The 7,345-nt window shown below is 33.0% G+C and overlaps 1 protein-coding gene across 3 annotated transcripts in view; it reads left to right on the top strand.

Annotated features, from left to right (window-relative positions):
* Positions 1 to 182: 182 nt before the first annotated feature.
* The window catches only part of PIP4P2 (phosphatidylinositol-4,5-bisphosphate 4-phosphatase 2), a 115,205-nt gene continuing 108,042 nt past the window's right edge, over positions 183 to 7,345 (top strand). For 2 of the 3 annotated variants that reach the window (XM_037802967.1, XM_037802966.1), the window contains exon 1: positions 5,604 to 6,188. The gene's annotated coding sequence lies outside the window, so the exon portion shown is untranslated. Of the gene's footprint in view, positions 1,037 to 5,603; positions 6,189 to 7,345 lie in introns of those variants that run through there. The other variant, XM_037802968.1, reaches the window with a different exon arrangement.

The following is a 7,345-nucleotide window of genomic DNA, read 5'->3' as shown; positions in this document are numbered from 1 at the left end:
GCTTGCAGGAGTTGGCTGCCTCAAGATTGACTAGCGCGCTCGAGCCACTTCACCAACAAAGCTACATCCAGGCTATTGGCCCTGTGGTAGGGCGCGTGAAGATGACGTAAGAAGCCTTTTTTTTTTTTTTTTTTTTTTTTTTTTTGACGTTCCTTTTATTTCTGTGCTTTGGAGAGCTCCTCAAGAAATATTTGGTCACAGTTGGCACTGGGAGCTGTTGAAAAGGAAAGAAAGAAAAATAAGACATTAAAACAAAACCTTCAATAATTATCTATGGTAATGTTTGGCCCGAATCAAACGGTAGGAAATTAAGTTCTATTTATTGTTTTCAAGGTGGTAATACCGTGTTTTAGAAGAAGGAAACAGAGCTAAGTAATAGAGAAAATGCTGCCTCTTGAAATGGATATAGTGATGGAAACAGAAGTTATAATGACGAGTGTGTTTCTTGCCGTATACGAGCTTAGAAAGGACTAGGCAACAGAGGCAACCGTCAGAGCTCACGAAAAATGTCATGGAGCTTAAAAGATGCAACGAATAAGATTCTTAAAATCAAAATTACGAAGGACCCTACAGGAATGAGCAAATTGGATCTGGCACAAAATCGAGTTACAAAAGTAAATCCAAAACGAGAAATTTTCAAGGAATGCAGAAAAAAGAGAAAGAAATCAAGATTTATATTTCGAGGATAAAGAAAAAATTCTACAAATATCCAGACAGAGAAAACATGTTACCTATAAAGGAGCAAAAATCAGGCTGAGTCCACATTTTTCTCTTGCAACAATAAGTGCAAGAAGACTGGAACAATATTTACAGAGTTTAAGGGAAAATGATTTTGAACCAAAAATTATATACCATGCTAAATTATCACTTATGTATGAAGACAAGTGGAAGACATTCTTAGATATGCAGGGGTTGATAAAGTATACCACCCAAGTACTGTCCCTGAAAAATTTGCTGAATGATGGACTGCAGCAGACAGAAAGCATGAATTAAAAAAATAAAAGAGTAGCAAGAAAATTGTATGAAAGAATGAATGGTAAGCATTACGAATAGTTACATTAAGTCTAAATTGTTATATATAGGGTTTAAAACTAAATACTAAAATAGATTTGTAAGCTGGATCTGAAATTTCAGTTTTTATTATTTTAAATTGGAAGGGGCATACTAAATGCTTAGTATTTAGGGCAAATATATATATATATATATATATATATATATATATTTAGCATGTAGCATTATAGGTAAAGATGCAAATTCTTAAGTTAAACATAAGGGCTTTGTCACTGTGGCTAGGGCAATTAATGACAACATGGGAAACCAGTAAGCAGTTTCATTTCCCTTACTTTTAGTTAAAGAGGAAAATAGTAAGTTTGCCCTTAATGTTAATATTGCTGTGTTAAAAGAACATAGTAACCAAATCGCTGGTTGGGGAAGGGAGAAATGAAACCTTCTTTTGTGTACATCTGGCCTTGGGAAAATGGGTAGTTTCTGCTTTGTAAGTAGTTAATTGTGAGTAAATTTGACATTGAGGTAAATGTTAAGGATAAAAGTAGAATATCCACATTCCAATTTTTTGGATTGGAGAGGAAGTGGTGAAAGGCCAAAAAAAAAAAAAAAAAACAAAGGAATAACATCAAAAAAGCATTAAAATTATGTAAAATAAATGTTCTATATCTTGATGTGGGTGGTAGTTTAAAAAGAAATAATTATACACTTAAAATTTGTGTATTTTTTACAATTAAAATAATGAGTAATCCTTCAATTAAAGAGAATACATAAAGCAAAAACTGTTGGAATCTGACTTCAGCACTTCTGGTCTTTGATAAATCCAGTGAATGAGAAGTTCAGAAATAGTTATAGGGTAAACAGTTAAGAGTTGTGTGTATGTGTAATATATGTTAATTTGTTACCCTATTTGCATTATTTTCAAATTATCCTGAAACATTTCTAAATTATCTTACACTAAGATACAGACAGACTTTACTAAATTTCTAGGAAACACAGATAACAACATTGCAAAAAAAGCCTAGAAATTAATGTTCAAACACTGAAAAATCACATACTTGGAATGTTTTTAATGTTTTAAAATAACTATTAGGCCAAAAAAGAAATGATAACAAATACTGACAATTTAGAAAACGCAACAATGAGGAATAGAGAATTAAAGCACTATATGAAGAATGGAATATGCACTTAGGAAAGACCTAGTAACTGGTGCTTTCTAACATTTGCTACCTTCCAAAAGAGGAAGTAGTCTGCCTAAGTTATGGTTTTACTCAGATAGAGTAAGTGCCACAATTAATTTCTTGGGGGTAGATTTTTCCCAATTGAGTTTTAATTTAACATTCCAAACAGCTGAAAAGGACTAATTCTCAAAGAAGGGGAAACATAATCTCCCCCAACTCCCATCCCACCCCCGTTTTTGTTCTCTCCTCAGTTCTCCGAAGAACACTTCTTAATCCACAGTCTTATGGAAATGTATGACCCTCAGAAAAGCAGTGTCAGCATTACCTGGGAGCTTGTTAGAAATGCAGAATCTCAGGACAGTGGCAGCATGAGTTTAGATTATAAAATGTGTTGTTAAGCATTTACAGGCCTTCTCACTTAACACAGTGCATTGTATATTGTGAATGCTCAATAAATGTTGATTGGTATGGTTATTAGAATGTACGAACTAAACTTTGGCTTAAGTAGTGTTGTATAAGAGATTATGGTAAAATTTTAAGCTATTGCAACAGCCCTATTTGAATCAGAGAGTTGGTCATATTTTTCAAGTATTGGAGCTATGGACTGGTACTTCTGTTTTTCTCCTCCTGTTTTGGAAATCTGTAAAGATGGGACATAGGGAATCTTCAGGTTAATAATACAAATTTGAAAATATTGAAGGAATAAAATTTATGGTGGTGAATAAAGAGTGAGCCTTTCCTTAGTGAATGAAATAACGTTAGGGTAAACTTACATTCAGGCCACCTCCTGATATTTCAGAGGTTCTGTGGATAAAATGAAAAATCCATCTATAAAAGTTTTCAAGGGGCTGAATCAACCATTTCATTGGTAACATCTCAATAAAGAGGAGTATTGGCAGTAATGAAATGGCAGCTCTAGTAAGTTCCTAACAACTTTTCTGATTCTCCAATGATATCCTCCCCTGAGAGTGACAACACATTTGGTTGGTCCTTGTATTTTTAATGGTGAACTAGAGCAGTACTTCTCAATTTGATTGTGCAAACCTACTACCTGAGTGTCATGTTAACACGCAGACACTAATTCAGTATGTGTGGGGTGGGGGCTAAGATTCTGTATTTCTTATACCTCCCATGTGTTACTGGTGTGGCCACTGTGGATACAACACTTTCAAGTAGAACAATAAAAATCCAACACTGTATCCACTAACCATGAAAGCAAGGCTCAAAAAGTAATTAATTGCTTAAGGCTACACAGTAAATATCAGAACTAAGTCTGATTTCAAGACTGTAATTTTAGTCTTGTACATAATCCTGCCTATCATTCATACTTCAGCACCTACTGAGAAGATTGTAGTAAGGATAAAGTGACATAATTTCTAATTTATCTGAACAAGACAGAAAGCTCATTACTTCAGGAAAATAGAAGAGAATGTCTTCCTGTAGGGGAAAGATGAGATTTGTTTTTAACACATTGAGCATGATTTATGAAGAGGACATCTGTGGATAAGTCAGATGTTTGGAAACTCAGGTCCAGAGTCAGAAGAGATGTCATGGTTGGAAACTGGTTTTAGTTTTCTGACTGAAGGTGATATTTGAGGCCATGAGAAATCATCCTGGAAAGGGTGATAGGAAATAGAAGAAAAAAGAAAGGGGGGATTAAACCTTACAGAACACTTATATTAATGGGCAGGTATTAAACTTAAATAAAAGACTTAGATTTATAGTCCCAATTGAATTAAACATCAAAAATAAAGTGCAGTCAACCTTATGCTTTAAGGTAGGTAATAAGCTTTTCTCTTTGAGCCAGATTTTTAAAAATTTGTAATCTGCAAACTTTAAAAAAATCTATGATGGCATATTCATCGTTCCTTTATAGATTCTAATCTATAGTTTATTACTATTTGTATAATTGTGTAATTCATTCAACTTTTTTTTTTATTAGAGAAGTTACAGGTTTAAAGAAAAATCATGCATCAAATACATAAAATAGAGTTCCCATTTACCATTCTATTATTAACTTCTTGCATTAGTGTGTTATATTTGTTATAATTCATGAAAGAACATTTTTATAATTATACTATTAACTATAGACTATAATTAATAGTTAACAGAGTTCATTGTGTTGTTCAGTACTTTTTTAAAAAAAAATTTATTCTAGTAAGGTTTATACAACCTAAAATTTCTCCTTTTAACCATATTCACATTTATAATTCAGTGCTATTAATAACTTTCACAATGTTGTACTATCATCACCACCATTCATTACCAAAACTTTACAATCAACCCAAATAAACTCTGTGCAATTTAAGCATTAACCCCCCTTTCTTACCCCCAGCCCAGCCCTTGGTAACCTATATTCTAGATTCTGACTCTATGAGTTTTTAATTCTGATTAATATACCATTGTATGTGTATACTACATTTTGTTTACCCACTCATAGGTTGATGGAAACTTGGGGTGCTTCCATCTTTTGGCAAATGTGAATAATCCTGCTATGCACATCGGAGTGAAAATATCTGTTCAAGTCCCTGCTTTCAGTTCTTTTGGATATATATGTAGAAGTGGGATTGCCAGGTCACATGATAGTTCTTTACTTACCTTTCTGAGGAATTTCCAAACTCTTCTGCAGCGGCTATACCATTTTACATTCCTACCAGCAAGGAATTTAACATTTTTCTCAGTGCTTTCTGCACATCCCTTGTTGTTAGTAAGCAAATAGTATAATAGCTAAGATAAATTCATTTCAAAGTGAATAACTTATTTACGATTTATGCTAAGTATATTGTTAACAATTCAGGAGGGTACATTTTTAAAAGGCAAAATAAAGTTACATGACATTAATCTGAAGAATGGCTTAAGTCAGGGTATGGCAAATTTTTTCTGTAAAGGGATGGATAGTAAATTTTATTTTAGGCTTTGCAAGCCATATATGGGCTCTGTAGCATCTTCTTTTTTATTGTTTCAACAACACTTTTAAAATGTTAAAAATTAATCTTAGCTAACAGACTGTACCTGCAGTTTACCTACCCCCTAGTTTAAGTTGCATTTTTCACTTATTCACTAATGAGTCAAATTCATTTTGTAAAATTTTACCTCTGTCCTTGTGTACAAAACTAGGTAAATGTCAGTTTTACAATATTTCCTCATTATAAAAGAAGTATATATACAAGTACCATATGGGAAAAGATAAATAAAGTTAAAATGAAGATTTATTTTGCAGTATGGTAAACATTTAAAGACAAACAAGGAATTGGCAGAAATATTAATATGTAATATGTAAATAACCAACATACGTATTAAAAGATGCCTTACCTAAATAGTATAATGAGGTGAAGAAAATAGTGTATATTAGAATTTTTGAGTTGCTCCACATGTGATTGAATAAGGAACATGGGGACTTTGTTTCTGAAGGTGAAGGGAATACGAGAAATAGAGTGAAAAGGCAGGAGTAGACTGCAAGGAGAGAGGTTGGGATCTGTGTAAAGCCAGTGAATCTCAAATAGTGGTGGGGAAGCAAATGGTTGTTTTATGAATGATATCTATAATTTCTATAGGAATTGTTTATAATGTGATATAAACTCTGTCTCTTCTCTGAAATCTTTAGTAATGTCCTATAGTCCTCTATGTGAGTGGAACCTTCAGAGAACCAGAGACATGCTGAATTTCATAACTGGGTTGAAGTGACGCAGTGTAACAGTAGCATACACCAAATGAGACATCATTGCCAGATGGGGCCTTGAGAAAAAGGCTTCTGGAATTTTGCTGAAAATCAGGAAGAAGCCTAAATTTCCGCAAGCCTCGGAAATAATGTTTAAGGTCTATATATTGCAACGAATACATAGTATATTAGAGATTTATGCAAGAAATCTTTGCCCAGAAGTTATGTTTGCTGTTTCAGTGACACATTAAAGAATAGAAGAGAGACTTACATTTGAACCTGTACCAAGCAACTTAATGGAATTGTGATTGGGTGTTATCATCACCCATCATTTCTGTCTTAAGGTAAGGTAACTTAAAGGTATGTGTGTGTGAAAATATTTTCTTTTTTTTTTTGAAGAAGAAGGCATATGGGTCAATCCACAGTTTGACCATAGGCTGTGAACAAACCATCTTCATCCCCTAAATGAAGTGAGCTATCCTGCCTGGCATGGTGTGGGCTAGGATTAGACTATTTGGATTTTCTAAGTAAACTCTTTGAGGCAGTTGAAAAGCAGTGTGAAAACTAGCTAATGTTACTTAGGATGGCTTTGAATAAAATGCAGTTATAGATAGAATAGCTTCACAATTGGTTTCTGTTTTTTGCTGTTCAGAAATTGTGGCTATATTGTTCATTTTTTATAAAGTCAAAATAGACTTGGTCAAGAAAAGCATTTATAGGTCCTTAAACAAGTAATTTATACCTAACTCTCTGGGGGCAGAGAATCCCCAACAGGCATCTCAGTTATAATATTACTCAAAGAAAGCAAATACAAATGAGATTATTTTAGTTATTTCTAAGATTAAAAAAAAAAACTGTAGGGAAAGGGATTCTCTATAAGCAATAGGAGCATAAACTGATCCAGTATTTTTTAAAGGTAGCTTAATAATTTATATCAAAATCAGAATTTCATTTCTAGAAATTTATCCTAGAAGAAAAGTAGAAAAGTATACCAATTTATAATATTGGAAAAACTGGAAACAAGGACTTAGTTTAATGCATTATGTCCAGTCACAATGACTTAGTTTATACATTAACATATAGCCATTGAAAATAGTGAGTTACATCTCTAATGATTGACAAGGAAGGGACCTCATAAGATATAGTAAAGGGAAAAGTTGGTTACCTGACAGCAAATACTTCTTGTAACTGTGTTTGTGTGTCTTTGAAAATGTGTAGAAAATGTGTGGAAAAATACTTGGATGTTGCCAAAACATTAGCGATACTAACATCTGGGTGGTAACATTTTGGATAATCTCTCTTTAGCATGTATCATGTTAACAGAAAAATAAAGCTATTTTATTTTTTTTAAATGAAAAACATTTCTGCAGAAATTCTGAACAAGATAGAGATGATAATAAATGTTACCCATTATTCCTCCATGCAGAAATGCCCTAAGAATAGGATGTTTCCTTCTGGTCATTTAAATTACTTTTCAGATTTAGAATAGTACTATATATAA

Source organism: Choloepus didactylus, chromosome 14 (assembly GCF_015220235.1).
Source record: "Choloepus didactylus isolate mChoDid1 chromosome 14, mChoDid1.pri, whole genome shotgun sequence".
Lineage (NCBI taxonomy): Eukaryota > Metazoa > Chordata > Mammalia > Pilosa > Megalonychidae > Choloepus > Choloepus didactylus.
Note: the sequence above shows the minus strand (reverse complement) of the source record. Positions and strands in the feature narration are given on the sequence as shown.